General features: G+C 38.3%; 2 protein-coding genes, 1 long non-coding RNA gene and 2 pseudogenes across 4 annotated transcripts in view; 3 read left to right on the top strand and 2 right to left on the bottom strand.

Moving 5' to 3' along the window:
* LOC145907454 (unconventional myosin-X-like) overlaps positions 1-2,063 on the bottom strand; it is a 42,522-nt pseudogene extending 40,459 nt beyond the window's left edge.
* Positions 1-18,813, top strand: part of LOC145907419 (uncharacterized) — a 292,577-nt gene that overhangs the window by 50,154 nt on the left and 223,610 nt on the right. The window lies entirely within an intron of this gene.
* LOC145907457 (ficolin-2-like) overlaps positions 1-18,813 on the top strand; it is a 162,231-nt gene that overhangs the window by 22,300 nt on the left and 121,118 nt on the right. The window lies entirely within an intron of this gene.
* Positions 9,665-11,444, bottom strand: LOC145906509 (uncharacterized). Its single transcript, XR_014402825.1, has 3 exons — positions 11,306-11,444; positions 10,888-11,236; positions 9,665-10,803 (listed from the first exon to the last, which is right to left on the bottom strand). It is a non-coding gene; the product is annotated as an uncharacterized LOC145906509 (long non-coding RNA).
* Positions 11,855-13,420, top strand: LOC145906096 (uncharacterized; annotated as a pseudogene). Its single transcript, XR_014402801.1, has 2 exons — positions 11,855-12,075; positions 12,166-13,420. The product of XR_014402801.1 is annotated as an uncharacterized LOC145906096 (transcript).

The raw sequence follows: 18,813 nt of genomic DNA, 5'->3' as shown, positions 1-18,813 counted from the left end.
GGAAATCTTTTCTGCTTGACTCTGGAGACCATTTCTTCATTTGCTGGCTCCGACTTGATTCGATTTGCTATGGCTGATGCATGTGATTCTGATGATTCCATAGCGTATGCCATACCAAGCAGTTCTGTGAGATTGATACCTCTTCTTTCAAAGGCTCTAATTCTCAACCTGTTTGCACTTGCAAATAATCTGATATTTGATCTCTTGGTCACGATCATGGAATTCACATTCAGCAGATAGGTTGCGAAGTCGTGAATAAAATTGATTCATGCTTTCATCCTCCAACTGTTTTGACTCACAAAACTTAAATACTTCACAGTCAGTATGTTTCTTCGGAATGAAATACTTATTAAGAGCTTTGTCATAATCGTCAGCATCACCAGTGTCTGGTAAAGTTTCAAAAATGTCAAATACTTCTGCTCCTGCATAAATTATCAAAAGAGATCTTTTCTTTTTGTTGTCTGTGACATCTTCGGACACAAAGACATGTTCTAGACGTTTAACCCACTTCACCCAATGTGAACCTGTTGTTGACGGATCAGTTATGTCAAATATGGGTAGTCTATCAGACTTTGATGCAGCCATCTTGTTTTTGTTCAGCTTTTACGTCTGTATGTCTCTTTAACTTTCGAGTATAGTCGAGGTTATAGTTGTTTACACTCGTTATCCTCGTCGCCAGTTATAGTGTTCCTCTGTCTAGTTCTGTGCTAAAGACTAGACATGACACCAGATGATAAGCAATGTGGAGCCAATAATATGAATTTGTATATAAGCTGCAGACAGATGGCCACTGTTTCGACCTAAAAGGTCTCATCAGTGCAGCTGGTGTGACTATCAGACGACTTTGCTGACCAAACGGCCACCAGATGTATGTTTGATACTTCGTTATTGCTCGTTCGAATAGAATACCAATAGAATCCCTAGCATGTGGTTATCCGGTCATGTGACGTATTGTTTACATAAAGATCATGTTACACTCGATAGTTTGTAAACACTACACTGATCTTACTTGCATCATTTTCACGAAGTAGTGTTGTCCCATTGTTTGTCCAAATATACTTGAAGGCTTGTCTTTTTTTGTGCTGCAAGCAAGTGTTGAATAGTTTTCGGTTTTGTCTTGTCAAACTTTCTGTCATGAAAATATTTTGCAGGTTGGAAGTTGTTTCTTTGGAGTTGGGGAAATGCAGATTTGATTTGTTGAAAAATATTTTTATTCCTGATTTTCCTTGAGATAAACTTTCAGTTATCGGTGGGGATTATTTTGATGAGCTGCTTGTTGTTCTCAAAGGTATTCTGTGTGAGATGCCAGATCAGTTTTTTTAATCGATACTCCCATGTGTTTGGCAATTGCAATTTGGTCGGTGCATTCTTCTTTAGTTTGTGTTACTCAAAATATTTGTTTGTAAAAAAAAACAGAAAACAACAACAGTTGAACTGAAAGAAAAAGTATTAAAATTGCGAACATACATATTTAAATGCATTCTCTCCTGCTATGTTGTCCAAGGATATTTACTTCACTTTTGCTTCTTCAACATCTGTTCGCAATTTTAATACTTTTTCTTTCAGTTCAACTGTTATTGTTTTCTGTTTCCTTTACAAACAAATATTTTTAGCCAAAATTTTCCTATTCCAACCTTATTGAAATAGACCTGGGGACACTGTGGATGGTTTTGACTTGTAGGGGTCTCATAAGTGCAGTTGGTGACTGTGGCCCAGGACTAGCTCGCAAACTAGCCAGGAACAGATATTTTTCAACGTAAGTCAGTTGGGTACCCATAACTGGGCATCAAACAATATAGACGAACCACTGTGGAGCGCATTATGCCCAAACAACTGCTTAGTATTCAACAGTGTTATCAGTATCAAATCATATGGTTCGTTTTGGCTCATATGCATTTTTCTTTAAAATCAATTTTGTTTTAAACAAATTTGAACACAGTTTTTACTTCATGTATGGAGTTTAGGTCGGCATAAACTCAACGTGATAATAAACAGTTCAAATTAAAAACCTGCATTTTGCGGCTGTTCAGCAATTCATGATATCACGTTTATAAACAGCGCCGGTTCTCATGTTTAGAAATGTTCACAACAGATTTTTGTGCTGGAACCTGTATGAGACAAACAATAAAAGTTAAACATAAATTATATAAAAAAGAACAAAATGTTACATTATAAGATTAATGTAGCAGTTCAAATCTGGAGCTAAACAAGAATTTAACTCGAACACAAAAAATGGAAAAACTCACTAAAAGTCCCATGAAATGGTGACAATACCGATGTCCATGTGAGTATTGTGGATGTCAACTGATGGAACTTAGTTTACATGAAAACATTTTGTTGCCACTTTTACAAACAACCTCATCCACATCAATTGTAAAAAGTTCAGGGTTCTCCAATTCTATTTTGTTCCAATTTGATGAAAGTTTTGAAAATAATTTGGATTCTTCTGTGAATTGGTTGAGATGCCAAGCAATACTCATGTGGTAGGATGGGTTTGTGTAGTAAGGCTTGCAATGAAAATCCATGAATGCTTTATCCACGATCTGAACGACTTTATTCAGTTGTTGAACTGCAGGTTGCCCTGAAATCTGGAATTGTTTGGAAACAATAACAAACAATCTGATACCAAATCAAGACAAGAAATGCTGTCAAAAAAGTTTCACCCTTACCTTAAACCCACAAAATGATCTTGTTTTTTCATCGTTCACATAAATGTTCAAATCATCAGATGATAATGTGATTGATACGGTGGCCCACAAGTGCCACCGCGAAATATTAACGATGCGCGAAATATATACATGATTTGCACCAAAACAGCGCCTCTAGTGTAAGCTCGGGGTCAGAGGTTAAGTTGTGCTACGCGAGCGAAATGCTGTTTTGTGTGATAGGAAGTTTTGGAAATAATCACTTATTTTGTTTGTTATACGGCTTTGGTTCTAAACTGAATGTCAGGACTTGGATGTTGCGTAGTTGGTTGTAATAACAATCAAAGAAAATTGCGTCAGTGGAGATCTAAACAGTGTGAGTGTGAAATTCATGAATGCAATCTTGGATGTAGTCGGTGCCGCGGTGCGTATTTCATTGTCCATTCGTACTTCACCCGTTTCCAACGAAATCAAAACATAAAGAAGATCAAGATCGATGGGTGAATTGTGTTAAAAGGGAAGGTTGTGAAAAACGCAAATGGACTCGCATTCCCAGCAAACACACAACGTAGTTTCGACGTTCGCAACGTCGCTGGAAAGTCGAAAATTGGTTGCATACCAGGTAATTTTCAAACTAAACGTTGTATGAAAGTTGGTAACACTGACGTTAGTAATGAACGTTGTCTTCACCAAAAAAGTACGTCAGAAATAACGTAAGTAAAACGTTCACTATATACGTTAGATTAAAACCTGAATGCAACTATTTATGTACGTAAATTTTAACGTAACTGGGACGTAACTTCGTACGTTTCAGAAAACCCCAAATCGACCATATTTGCACGTAATTATTGACGTAACCCAGACGTTGATTTGAAACGTTTAATACAACCCGAATGCGACTACAATTGCACGTCAATGTTAACGTAAGAAAGACGTTGATTTGATACGTTTCGATACAACCCGAATGCGACTACAATTGCACGTCAATGTTAACGTAAGAAAGACGTTGATTTGATACGTTTCGATACAACCCGAATGCGACCACAATTGCACGTCAATGTTAACGTAAGAAAGACGTTGATTTGATACGTTTCGATACAACCCGAATGCGACCACAATTGCACGTCAATGTTAACGTAAGAAAGACGTTGATTTGATACGTTTCGGTACAACCCGAATGCGACCACAATTGCACGTCAATGTTAACGTAGGAAAGACTTTGATTTGATACGTTTCGATACAACCCGAACGCGACTACAATTGCACGTCAATGTTAACGTAAGAAAGACGTTGATTTGATACGTTTCGATACAACCCGAACGCGACTACAATTACACGTCAATGTTAACGTAAGAAAGACGTTGATTTGATACGTTTCGATACAACCCGAATGCGACCACAATTGCACGTCAATGTTAACGTAAGAAAGACTTTGATTTGATACGTTTCGATACAACCCGAACGCGACTACAATTGCACGTCAATGTTAACGTAAGAAAGACGTTGATTTGATACGTTTCGATACAACCCGAATGCGACCACAATTGCACGTCAATGTTAACGTATAAGAAAGACGTTGATTTGATACGTTTCGATACAACCCGAATGCGACTACAATTGCACGTCAATGTTAACGTAAGAAAGACGTTGATTTGATACGTTTCGATACAACCCGAACGCGACTACAATTGCACGTCAATGTTAACGTAAGAAAGACGTTGATTTAATACGTTTCGCTACAACCCGAATGCGACCACAATTGCACGTCAATGTTAACGTATAAGAAAGACGTTGATTTGATACGTTTCGATACAACCCGAATGCGACTACAATTGCACGTCAATGTTAACGTAAGAAAGACGTTGATTTGATACGTTTCGATACAACCCGAATGCGACCACAATTGCACGTCAATGTTAACGTAAGAAAGACGTTGATTTGATACGTTTCGATGCAACCCGAATGCGACCACAATTGCACGTCAATGTTAACGTAAGAAAGATGTTGATTTGATGCGTTTCGATACAACCCGAATGCGACCACAATTGCACGTCATTGTTAACGTAAGAAGGACGTTGATTTGATACGTTTCGATACAACCCGAAAGCGACCACTATTGCACGTTAATGTTAACGTAGGAAAGACGTTGATTTGATACGTTTCGATACAACCCGAATGCGACCACAATTGCACGTCAATGTTAACGTAGGAAAGATGTTAATTTGATACGTTTCGATACAACCCGAATGCGACCACAATTGCACGTCAATGTTAACGTAAGAAAGACGTTTTTGTTTTCGGAAAGTCCTAGTTCCTGTATTCTTACGTTCCGTAAAACGTAGAGAAGATGTTAATTTGATATATTTAAAAAAATATAATTGTGAATATTTTAGCAGGATATTATTATTGACAAGATAGGCCAGATAAGAGTGTTGTAAAATATCGTTAATATTTGAGGCGAAGTGGGCTAGACATTGTTATTAACACGCTTTTGATTCATCATTCAGAAAGTTAAATTACAAACAAACTATCTGGGTTAAGAACAAAAATCATTTTCGCATTCGCTTAAACTCTTGGCGCGTTATCTCCCGTTGATGCAGCCATTAAATCTTGGCCGCAAACGTTTCACATGGAAAAAAGGTTTTATCAGTCAAAATCTGACAATTGTTTACGCTTCAGATATTCCTTTGCTCAACGTCGACCGACTCCCTTCGCGTCAATTCTAGTGCAATAGGAAACTTTTCAGGATTGGATTTCATAAAACTGCTAAATTTGCTTTATTTGAAATCAAACAAACACCTAAAATACGGACTTTCCCATTACAGAGAGCGATTACATTCAAAATGAGAGTGAAAGTCCAGAATTCGTTTTGCACATAGGTTTTTACAGTTCAACTCAAAATAGCGTGTACTAATAATGTGCAAAATTTGATTTCGATTGAAGTTGAAACAAACGAATGAGAGACTGACAACTTGTTTAAAGACAAGGCACGACCGTCGCGCTTGGCTATTGACTGGCCCATTGAAATGCTTAACCGTTTCGCTCTTGAAAGCCATTCCAATTAAAAGAAAGCGGTTTTTGCAGTTCAACTCAAAATAGAGTGTTCTAATAATGTGCAAAATTTGATTTTGATTGAAGTTGAAACAAACGAATGGGAGACTGACAACTTGTTTGAAGACAAGGCACGACTGGCGCGCTTTGCTAATGACCGGCCCATTGAAATGCTTAACCGTTTCGCTCTTGAAAGCCATTCCAATTAAAAGAAAGCGGTTTTTGCAGTTCAACTCAAAATAGCGTGTACTAATAATGTGCAAAATTTGATTTTGATTGAAGTTGAAACAAACGAATGAGAGATTGACAACTTGTTTAAAGACAAGGCACGACCGTCGCACTTGGCTATTGACTGGCCCATTGAAATGCTTAACCGTTTCGCTCTTGAAAGCCATTCCAATTAAAAGAAAGCGGTTTTTGCAGTTCAACTCAAAATAGAGTGTTCTAATAATGTGCAAAATTTGATTTCGATTGAAGTTGAAACAAACGAATGGGAGACTGACAACTTGTTTGAAGACAAGGCACGACTGGCGCGCTTTGCTAATGACCGGCCCATTGAAATGCTTAACCGTTTCGCTCTTGAAAGCCATTCCAATTAAAAGAAAGCGGTTTTTGCAGTTCAACTCAAAATAGAATGTTCTAATAATGTGCAAAATTTGATTTTGATTGAAGTTGAAACAAACGAATGGGAGACTGACAACTTGTTTGAAGACAAGGCACGACTGGCGCGCTTTGCTAATGACCGGCCCATTGAAATGCTTAACCGTTTCTCTCTTAAAAGCCATTCCAATTAAAAGAAAGCGGTTTTTGCAGTTCAACTCAAAATAGAGTGTTCTAATAATGTGCAAAATTTGATTTTGATTGAAGTTGAAACAAACGAATGGGAGACTGACAACTTGTTTGAAGACAAGGCACGACTGGCGCGCTTTGCTAATGACCGGCCCATTGAAATGCTTAACCGTTTCTCTCTTAAAAGCCATTCCAATTAAAAGATAGCGGTTTTTGCAGTTCAACTCAAAATAGAGTGTTCTAATAATGTGCAAAATTTGATTTTGATTGAAGTTGAAACAAACGAATGGGAGACTGACAACTTGTTTGAAGACAAGGCACGACTGGCGCGCTTTGCTAATGACCGGCCCATTGAAATGCTTAACCGTTTCTCTCTTAAAAGCCATTCCAATTAAACGAAAGCGGTTTTTGCAGTTCAACTCAAAATAGAGTGTTCTAATAATGTGCAAAATTTGGTTTCGATTGAAGTTGAAACAAACGAATGGGAGACTGACAACTTGTTTAAAGACAAGGCACGACCGTCGCGCTCGGCTATTGACTGGCCCATTGAAATGCTTAACCGTTTCGCTCTTGAAAGCCATTCCAATTAAAAGAAAGCGGTTTTTGCAGTTCAACTCAAAATAGCATGTACTAATAATGTGCAAAATTTGATTTCGATTGAAGTTGAAACAAACGAATGGGAGACTGACAACTTGTTTGAAGACAAGGCACGACTGGCGCGCTTTGCTAATGACCGGCCCATTGAAATGCTTAACCGTTTCGCTCTTGAAAGCCATTCCAATCAAAAGAATGCGGTTTTTGCAGTTCAACTCAAAATAGAGTGTTCTAATAATGTGCAAAATTTGATTTCGATTGAAGTTGAAACAAACGAATGGGGGACTGACAACTTGTTTAAAGACAAGGCACGACCGTCGCGGTCGGCTATTGACTGCGTACGTAGCAATGCTTAGTCGTTTCGATCTTAAAAGCCAATTAAAAGAAAGCGGTTTCTGTAATTCAACTCAAAACAGAGTGTTGTAATACTGTGCATAATTTTGCATCGCAGGATAGTAAAGGACAAGTCTTTCCAAAATTGTAAAAGAAAACTTAAACGTGATGGAAAGGCCTTTGTGTGGTTTTATAGATGCTTCTAAACATCTGTTTTTAGGAAATGGGGCAAGGTCAGTTGTTTTTAGAGTGATGATTTGCAAATATTAACGTCATATGCGCAGTATTTGTCCCGTACACAGTTCGACAAATTCTACATCCCTTTGACACACACACTGTGATTAATTGGGACTGTCCACCGACCTCGCTATAGTTCGTCCCTTATGGATTTGCCACAGCGTGTGGTCACAGTTCGGCAAGTCAACGCACCGCATACCTCACATGTTCGTCAAAGAAAATTTGGCGCTATCTGGCCTTGCCGCGGCTTGTGGGAGAGAAGCCGGTTGGCGGGAAAGTTTTTCAAAGTACCGTTGGATTCCTCTCGGGAGGGATATATTATTGGTATTGGCTGCGAGTCAAATCAAACTTATGGGTATCCTCCAGTCTTTTGACATGTCAGAAACAGAAATAGCATCAGATGATATTATAGTATTATACTTTGATAGCATACCCTTACAACATATATTTTTGTTTGCTTCTATTTAGCAAATGTTTTGTTTGTTGTTGGCCTTTAATGTACTTGGATTGTTTTGCAGCTTAATCGTTTGTAAATGGCTTTGGTGTGAAATTATTTGTTTGTTAAGTTCAAAAGTTCCATGAGAATCATTCTGAAAAGCAGGACAAGGAACCTACAGAAAGTAAAGGTAATTTAACTTTATCGTTGTATTGTATATATTGCTATTTTTCATATTTCATGTACAGTTACGTTGGTTCCAAAATTATCAAAGACATGTGTTTTAAATCTTACACCAAAACCTGATTTTAGATATTCTATTTTCTCGGCGGTACTTCTGGGAATGTGGAAAAAACGAAACACCCACAGGACAAATGAATAAGTAGGTGCTGGTTTTGTCTGGATACCATAATAATGAACTTGTAGCGGATTGTTTAAATCAACTATAGGGTGTTAAATTATAATTATAGAGTATAGAAATCAAAAGGAAATGGGTTGTTTTTTTAAGCATGCACCGAGAAGGCAATGCGGAGAGAAAGGCAATGTGGCGACTTTTAAAGGGTATGTTTTTGTGTAAATTTTAAAACTGTGTCTTAGTGTGTGACACTGCTGAAAAAAAACTTTAATTATATTGATTGGTGATATTCTTGCTTTGTTTTTGCAGTACCCCTATTCCAGCAGCGGATTATACGACACCACTGTCTTCATATTGACGGATTTAGCATAGTATTGTTGTGCTGGGATTATTTTAATAAATTATTTTATGTTGACAAACTGCAGGTGGTGCTTATTGTGCAGGCGTTGGTAAGATAAATCAAAAATTATTAATTAACAAAATCTAAATTTTTTGAAAGGTATATCTGGCGTTGAAAGGAACGTTTCAAAATCGTCAGATCGTTGTCAGATTAGACGTTAATTGCAACGTTAGCCCAACGTTCCGAAACTATAGCTAAACAACGTCACAGTAGTCAATGTTTTTACGTTGAAGAAACATTCGCGTAAACGTTTTATAGACGAATCCTGTGACGTAAAATGTAACGTAAAACAAATGTCCTTTCGCGACGTAAACAGCTACGTCAGGAAAACATCGTTTCGAGTCGACATTTCTACGTATGTGGTTGACGTTTTTAAAAACGTTTTTAAGACGCAGTTTCGAGTCGACAGTATTACGTAAAAGTAATGTTATAACGAATGTCCAGCCAACGTTGGTTTTGAACGTTACTGTACAGAACGTCATTTCTACGTATGTGGTTGACGTTTTTGAAAACGTTTTGAAGACGTAGTTTCGAGTCGACAGATTTACGTAAAAAAAACATTCCGACACTACGTAGATTAGACCAAAACGCAACCCGAAATCTACGTAGAAATTACGTCAAATTGTTTGCTGGGTTTGCTCCAAACAGCACTTTGATAAAGGCAGGCCAACAACACAAAGTCCAGTTCCTAATTCACACATGGGTCGTACAACCAGTGTCATGAAAGTTAGGAAACCACCATCTGGTTGACAAGCAAGTAAAGATCCCTAACAACTTTAAATAGTCCCAACATAAGTACATGTCAGGAAACAATTGAACCAAGTTCTATATTGGATGCAGGTGGTAGTTGCAGATGCAAGTGAACTCTTTAAACCGAAAACAAAATGTATTGCAATAATGCTGATGTGGATTTAACTTTCTGACAACTTTTGAACTGGTAAAACTTTACAAAAAATCAGTTTTCAAGTTCCTAGACAAGAGAAGATTAAGTTGCAATGCAACAAGAAGCAAACAAATCTGTATATGTCTGTTATTCGATGATGCGTTAGTGATGACATTGTAGGAGATTTTGATTTGAACTGTTGTAACAAGATTTAGCACTGAGATTTGGCATTTCTTGCTTATCGGTTTCAAGAATCATAACAACATTAACCAAATTTCTTTCATGGCAACTAAAAAGTCATAGTATTGACTTGAATGTTGACCTATCCGAGCCTTTTCAAAAACCTCCTTACAACAAAGTTAATATATTATTGACTGCTCCTAAAAATGTAATTGCAAATCAAGACAGTTTCTGATGGAAGAGGCAGTCTACACACCACTGTTTGGCGACTTTGTGATGGCTGACAGGATTTTTCACATTTGTGAGGAGTTGCTTGTAAGACGTTGTGATTTATTGAAGCCACCTGGTAGGAGGTCCAGAAAACTAAACAATTTGCCAATCTTCGTATATATGTTGAAAATGTTTTGTATTTTGTTGATATTGTCATGATATGTGCTGCTCTGTGTAATCTAATGGAACTACTTAGTCAGAAGAAATATTATTCACATGGTTTATTTTAAATTGTTGCTCTCTTGAAAGTTTTCGTCACAGAGATGCGTACTTTAGAGTTAATACAAATGTTTGCACATAACATTAATAAATCAACCAGCACTGTGTGAACACAAGAATTTTCAATTACACGAGGTAATATGACAGTAAACTGAAAGGAACAAACAAAGGCATTGAACAAAGTACAACATAAGAAGGGCAGTTTAACAATGTGCATTTAAAGATGTAAAAATAATCACTGGTTTTGTCTACACCAGATTGCTAGAAATCTGTTTCTTTAGCTTTCAATGAACCTATAAAATTTGAGTTTGATACATTCCTCTGAAAGAGAAGTGAAGTGCACGATTTCTCTTAATTTAGTTGCTGTAGTTTCAGCTCGATGCTGCAATGTGATTGCAGTTCTGATTTAATCTAAAAAAATGCCATGGTTTCAAGGCAGACTGATTTCCTATTTTAGGCTACTTCACAATTAATAGGACTACCCAAACAACTTACCTGTACAGGTGCAAAATTTCTCCAGATGGTCTAACACAAGGAGAATCTTTTGGGATGGTGTACACTTGGATGTGAAAAATCAGTACTTCTGCAGTAGGCAGCATTTTAAAGGTTTAATATAATGAGACTCCAGGTCAGGTATTAAAATGCTCTGCTTATAGGTTGACATTTAGGAGCTTTTTGCCCACGTAAATCGACATCGTTTTCATTTAGACAAAGCAGATTGTCTTTGCAATGCCATCACATGGGTCAAGCAGTTGCTCTTTTTCAGAAAAACGTAAAATACTTATGTAGGATACTTCCCTTGGTGATTTTAACAACTTAATTCTTTACTGCACACCCATAACATCTGCGGAAAAGACCAAAGCAACATGTTTCGACTTTGTTTTGTTATTGGTTTGCAAACCAAACAGCTTACAATGTTCCCGCAAACTCCAAACTGTCCACGTCCGCAACGCCTATGCCATGCTTAAGGTGTTTGTTTTCCATTTTGCTACAAAAAATTTAAAAACATCCCAAAACTGTTGTTATATTTGACATTTACCAACCAAGACCAATCATTTTCTACACAACAAAACGCGCGTAGCACAACTTAACCTATGACCCCGATTCTCGCGCATGCGCATTGGCGTTGGTGCAAATCATGTATTTTCACTGCGCAAAATATATTTCGACTGCGCGAAATATTTTAAGACTGCGTGAAATATATTTTCACTGCGCGAAATATTTTTTCACCGCGCGAAATATATTTTCACTTCGCGAAATATATTTTCACTGCGCGAAATATATTTCGACCGCTACAAATAAAATTTCGTAACATCGCGAAATATATTTCGACCGCTACAAATAAAATTTCGTAACATCGCGAAATATATTTCGACCGCTACAAATAAAATTTCGTAACATCGCGAAATATATTTCGACCGCTACAAATAAAATTTCGTAACATCGCGAAATATTTTTTCACTGCGCGAAATATATTTCTTGTGACGCAAAATGTAGTGACTGGCCAGGTTCTCGTTGATTTCACTCCGTTCGTATTTTTGCACGACGGGTGACCGACTATATCAGCTAAGTAAGCATTTACCTACTCCAGTTGTTGGCAGGGACTGTTCAACTGAATGAATTGTTTAAATTGTGATCACTATGTGGGACTTTATCATTCATTTTGTACCCATTGTGGCCATGGTAAGTGTGTTTGTATTGTGTATTTCCAGTTGGCCTACATTCATTGCAATTTTGTTATTTCGGTTTGGACAATACAATTTTTCCTTGCAGGGACCACCTTTGATGAAACACACCTCATCACCCACTACTTTCAACTAGGATATGAACACTCTGAAATTTTGCATTTGTTGCAAAATTACCACAATGTAACTTTCAGTTTGAGAACCTTGAAAAGACGCTTACAAGAAATGGGGCTGCATAGACGTGGTGCTTGGCAAAAAGATCCGAATATTACAAATGATGCTGAAAAACGAATCAAAGAAATTTTAGAAGGTCCATCTTCATGTGGGGGTACCGTTCTGTGTGGCATGGTTTGGAGATGGAGGGTTTGAGAGTTCCAAGATCCTTTGTTGCAGAAGTTTTGAATAAAATTGATCCTGATGGCTGTGAACTCAGGAGGGGCCATCGTCTGAAGCGCAGAGAGTATAACAATCCAGGGCCCAATTATGCCTGGCATATAGATGGTTATGATAAATTAAAGCCATTTGGTTTTTCCATACATGCAGCCATTGATGGTTTTAGTCGTAAGGTCCTATGGCTTCATGTTATACGCTCCAATAAATGCCCACACACTATAGCTTCCATGTACCTTAGAACTGTTTCACATGTACAAGGTTGTCCAGTGCAAATTGTGTCTGATTTGGGCACAGAAAATGGGATATTGGCAGCAGCACAGTGCTTTTTCAGAAACAGTATCAATGCACATCGATACGTTCCTTCACCAAGGAATCAGAGAATTGAAAGTTGGTGGTCAACATTGTGCAAGTTTCGTACTTCTTGGTGGCGAAACTTTTTTGGTGATCTCGAGTTTAAAGGTGTTGTTGATTATTCACTTCCTTTAAGCAAGGAGTGTGTGTGGTATTGCTTCTACAAAGTGACTTAAATTTTGTAATGGATCACTGGAATAGTCATCGAATACGAAAATCAAGACACAATGTTATAGCTGGTCGACCAAATTTACTTTACTTAATGCCAGAAAGGTATGGTGGAAGAGCAGACATGATAAATGCAGTCTCACAAGAGAAATTTCAAGTGGTGTGCAATGATATTTCCCCACCCGAAGAAGTGAACGAATATGAGGAATATTTTGACTATGTTCGAACTGAACTTGGATTTGTCATGCCAACCTCTTGTGCAGAAGCACTGGCAATGTACAAAGGGGTAATGGAGGTTGCAAAAGAATAAAAAGTCAAAGTACACAGCAATTTATGCATGTTTGTACTTCAGTATATTGAACTTTGTTGTTAGTGCAAGTATGTTAATTGTCAAATTACATCAACAAACACAGGCAACTTTGTGAAAAATTGTTTTTTTACTCACTGATTAACCATCAGCGTACTGCACTACTAGAATCTAAAAGAGGTGGTTTGTAAATGCTAGGATACAAATCGAATTTTTTTCCCATTGTATTGCGAACAGATGATGGAATAGAAAAGTGTGAAAGACAGCATGCAGTGTAAATGAAGAAAAGTGAGTGCATAAATATACAGTGGCAAGTAGCAGTGGCACAAAAATCTCACAATTATGCAGCAGTACCTCTAAAATGCAATAGTAAGTGTCAGGTAAAAACAATTTTGGTATAAAAGGATGAAATAAGTTTCACCAAAACAAACAGGAGGCAGTTCACGATCTGAACGACTTTATTCAGTTGTTGAACTGCAGGTTGCCATGAAATCTGGAATTGTTTGCAAACAATAACAAACAATCTGATACCAAATCAAGACAAGAAATGCTGTCAAAAAAGTTTCACCCTTACCTTAAACCCACAAAATGATCTTGTTTTTTCTTCATTCACATAAATTTTCAAATCATCAGATGATAATGTGATTGAAAATCTTCGAAACCGTTTTAAATTTTGTCTGAGACTCTCCACTAAAGGGTCTATGCAGTGGTGAGGTATGACATTAGTCCTTGAAATACTCACATGGAAATCATCCACAAGATGCCATGTCGATTCTATCAATTAATTCCCAAACATTTAAAACTGTACACAATAATTAAAGCAGATAATTTAATACCTTTTTCTCTGCTTTCGAGTGTTTTTTCAACGTTGAATTTAAATTCATCCAAACTTTTTTTAGGGTAAGGTATGTAAACATACGTTGCCCAATTCCCGCGCTCATGGGGGAACGACCAGATTCGACCTCGGTGTTCCTGGGGTTTCAACGACTTGGTGTCTCCAAACAATGAAGAAATAGCATGCGGTAAAGGCAAATTTACTTTGGTGCCAGCTTGATCTACTTGCGTAAATTGCTCGTCGTTATCGCTAAAATCAGAATCACTGCCGTAAGCGTCGCAAAGCGAAGCCAAGGCCGCCATTTTTTGACCAGAAATCAGTTTTCAAACTGGCACTTTTTAATCAAATATAAGGGAAAGCACCCGAAAAACCATTGAAGCGTGCAAAAGTCGTAATGAAACATCATAGAAACTGTCTGGCTTTACAGTCCAAGCGGTCAATTATATAGACTCAATTTCAAGCGTGTTGACCGGGTAAAAATGTCATAAAACAAACGTAGATAACAAAGAATCGTAAGGCTTTCGTCAGCGGAAAGTTCCGGTGTTGCGAAACTGACCAAGATTAATTTCTCTCACGTGCTAGAGCGGCTTATCAGATTAATAACGCACGAGTATCGTGACCAGGCGAATTAAAGAGTGACGTGCGTTAATGAATGAATGTCGGTAAAACAATTAAAAGCGATAAAATACAATTTTAACTACATTATATTCCCCCGTTTGCAAGAGCTTTCTTGCAATAAAGTTCGTGGCCGTTAGGAATCCGTGTAGTTCTTCAGCACTTATCTTCATGAAGTCTTCTATGATGAGGAAAACATTGTCTATTGGTTCAAACTCATTCGGATGTAAACAAACAATAGGTTGTGTGCGTCGTGCATTTGTGTATAGCGTCGCGCGTATTAATTTTCATTTCTTCGTTGATTCGTTGGTCTCCTTTGACGATGAGAGGTGGTCAACGGGCGTTGGTATGGAGTTGATTGATTGAAGGTCTGTCTTCAGATGCCGCCTCCAACGAATAGCAACGTATGATGAGTGGATAGTGTTGTGTTCAGTGCACCCTGGATGACGTAATAGCTTACGTTGGTGTCTTGAGATCAGCGTTTCAGCATAAGCGCACGGATGGATGGATTGATCAGTCAATGTTCCTGTTTTGGTTCACAGACCCGGGGTTTCTACGCAACTTCCTTCTATGTTGCGGAAGCTTAAAAACAAGGACTGTGCAAGTACCAGGAACTTTTGTTTTACATCAGATCGTTCCGCAAAACCAGTTTGGAGGGTGTGTCATTTTTTGGTGTTTCGTGCTTTGTGATTCTGGTTTCATTAGAAATCTCTCCAGTTCTGGTGTCTTGCTGTAATGGTTGTGCACACATCGCCTGTCACAAATTGGTGATAATCATTAAAAATTTCAGCCGGAGTTCATTAAATCAAAATCATAATGTCATCTTAAATAAACTGCATTATATTCATAAGACCGATAAGCAGAAACGTTGAGAGCCAATAACTCCAACAAGTTTCGTGTCTTCCCGCGTTGAAAACGAACCATTGTGTTCGATCAAACTTACTTTTCATATGAGAAATGATCCAGGGACTGTGAGTGACCTCGTTTGGACACAGTTGCTCCCTGCGCCGATATCGCCAGAGTGAGAAGGGTTTGACCGAACTGCGCGTCGTGATTTTCAACTTTAAACAAGTAGGATCCGTATCCGGGCCACCGACGTGCAAGGTTAACATATTCAGCCTGAAACAAATTGTTGAGATAAAATGAATTAGACGGAATGAAGAGAACGCGAAATATGCTGAACATAAAATTATGCGAATAATATTTAAACATCAAGCACCCAAATACAATGCCAATAAATATCAACCACGGGCAGAGATGTCCCGACATCCAATGACACAAAACTCCAGTCTTATTGTTTAGTGAGATTATTGTGATACTGACCACGGCGTCTTTTTGCGGCATTCCTCTCAATCTCCTCCATCTATCCAGGCCGTTTGATTTGACATCCTGCAGTTCCTCCAGGAAGAGAGTCCTCTTCATCTCACCGCTCTCACCTTCCTCCTTCACCTTCTTCATCCCTCTCTTCCGGAACGTGTTGAAAAGACTCGACCCCTGAAAGAATTAAAATCTGACGAAACTCTTCGTTGAAAAAAACGATTTGTTAAATTTTAACGTTTCGGCCTCAATTAGCTTCGTCCACAAATTAAAATTCTTTGTTGTTTTACTAACTATCAATATACGAGCTGATTTAAAGAATGACGATTAGTTGTGGAATACGATTCATGCGCGGTTGGTGCCAACGTCCAAATATAACTTAATTTTGTTTTGAACAAAAACGACTTGAACGCGTGTGAACAATAAATATGCGGAATAAAATGGCACAGGCACCGATAAAACCACAAGTCTATCGAGTCAGGCCCCCATGGGATCGGATAACTAGCATGGGATGAAAGGATGTGTTCGAAGAGGGGGAGATCTACGTGGCGAGTTTGGAATTTTACGTAATTTATGAGAACGTCTTAATTACCGAAAAAATCAAATTGAGACCGAATAAAAACCTTTACTTACAGAACGTTTCTTGGCTGGCATTGAGTTTGCATTTAATTCATTCGAGAAAGAATCGGTTCGTTTGAAGTAGAAGTCTTCATTTTCGTTTGTGATCTCGTAAGCGGCCATCAACTTGTTGATTGGATAATATTTGCCGATGTCAGCACTGGAAAATGAAATCCATGTTTTATATTCGCAAAAGAAGTCTTGAAAATCCATTGGCATTTTTATATTTTTATGCTTTTTGTTGGTTAAACGGAACGAAGCAATGAAGATAAAGTTTCGGCTCCACTTAAATAAACTTACTCAGTAGAGCATTTCAGCAGTGGTGAAAGAGTTAATGTAGATTTCGCATGTTGCGCCACCATAGCAGTTAATCACAGTGACCAGGTCCCTCATCTCCAGCACAGCACAAATCTCAGCAATGGAAGGAACCATCTCACGTCGACGTGACGTCTGCTGACTCAGCGCATTTTCACCGAACTCAGCATAAGCTCCACCAAGAGTACCAGGAAATCGCTCTTGTACCCTGATAACGGATGTTAATAAACAAACGGTGAAAAGGGATCCCTGAATAATCATTACTGTACAGATTCCCAGGCATCTTATGGCACATTTGTGTGCAGTCAACAGCGCGAGGTAAGATAACCCGACCCGCTGTAATGCAAAACTACTGCTTAGTAGCAAGTGCTTCTCAAAGTGGCGCACGCCCCACCAGTTTGGCCCGGGAAAATCGTCGGTGGACGTTAAGGTTTAAGACATTTCTTGGCTTATCTCTCATTAAACGAGCATTTTGTTTCAAATTTACTGGGAATACAAAGCATTGAGGCAAGCAATAAATTCTGGTTTACCAACAAAAGTGGGGTTAGAGATGTTTTAGAATTAGCGCTCAGACCAGATATTCACAAACTTTTCGTCTGCGAAACCTATAACGATTGTTTAACTTAACCAAGAACCCCCAAATTTAGTAAACCTTTTGTGTTAAGGGTTCCGCGAACTCTACATTGGATAACGAAGTTATTTACACACTTTGGTGACGTCATACCTTTTCAGATGCAGCTTCAGGTAAGACAGCACGGGACGTGATGGGTGGTATGCACAACACATACAAGCTATGAGATGCCAGTAATGCGGACATGACGTCACATGAAGCTGGTCACACATTTGCTCGTCTGTGGTGAGTTGGAGGGTGTAGATGGCGGTTTGTTTGATTAATTGGAGGTAAAGCTCGTCCTGGAATAGCTTGTAGCCGTGGCACACTCGCATGATCGCCTGGAACGAACAGATATATGGTTTGTTGGCTGGACGGTGTCGCAATGCTTTTTGATTGTCTGTTTTGAATGCTGATTGACGTCAAGTAAAACTTTGATATAAATTGTGATATGTGAACATTATTCCCCACTCATTGCAAAGAAATATCCACAATTACCTGACAAACGTCATAAAATGTGCAAATATATAGGGGAGGAAACTCAATTACAGGCGGGAATTCGAGAAATATCAAAAAGCAAAATTTAAAAACGATTTTTTCATTTTTTTTACCTGGAGTGATTTCGCTTCCTCCTCAATTTTCTGAAAAGTCCGTTCTTCCATTTGAAGGAGGACGTTAAAAATCCTCACAGCCTCGTCCCTCAACGTGTAGTGGTCGTCACGAGAGGGCACCTGTGAGCGAACAACGGTTGATTATGATTTCTATGCCTTTTTTTCTAAGTAGCGAAACTATTAATTTTTTAATTGTTTTGGAATAATCAACTTGGTTCGTTAGCAACACAACAATATGAGCAATGTTACGTCGCAGATAGTTCGGTTAAGATGATATTGACGTCATCGTGGTTTTATGACAACCACGTGGATACTTGCAGCACTAATAAGTTTGCGTTAGCATTGGATTCTGGGACGGATAGTTGTAATAATTGCAGGGTCACCTGTTCGTATGGAAGGGATAGCAAAGGGGATCTTAAAGGCTCGCTTGATTGCCTGAAGATTGGGTTCCTTTTGTAGATTAAGTCGATCTCTTTTTCATTGTCATCTGAACGCTGTTGCAACATACACAAATACACTATGGTCAACATGCTAAATATAAGTGAAAGAATGAAAGCTTTGGGCAGAGTCGTTTTGTCAACATCATTGCAATAATA

Source organism: Ascidia mentula, chromosome 6 (assembly GCF_947561715.1).
Source record: "Ascidia mentula chromosome 6, kaAscMent1.1, whole genome shotgun sequence".
NCBI lineage: Eukaryota > Metazoa > Chordata > Ascidiacea > Phlebobranchia > Ascidiidae > Ascidia > Ascidia mentula.
This window is presented reverse-complemented; position numbering and strand designations above follow the sequence as displayed.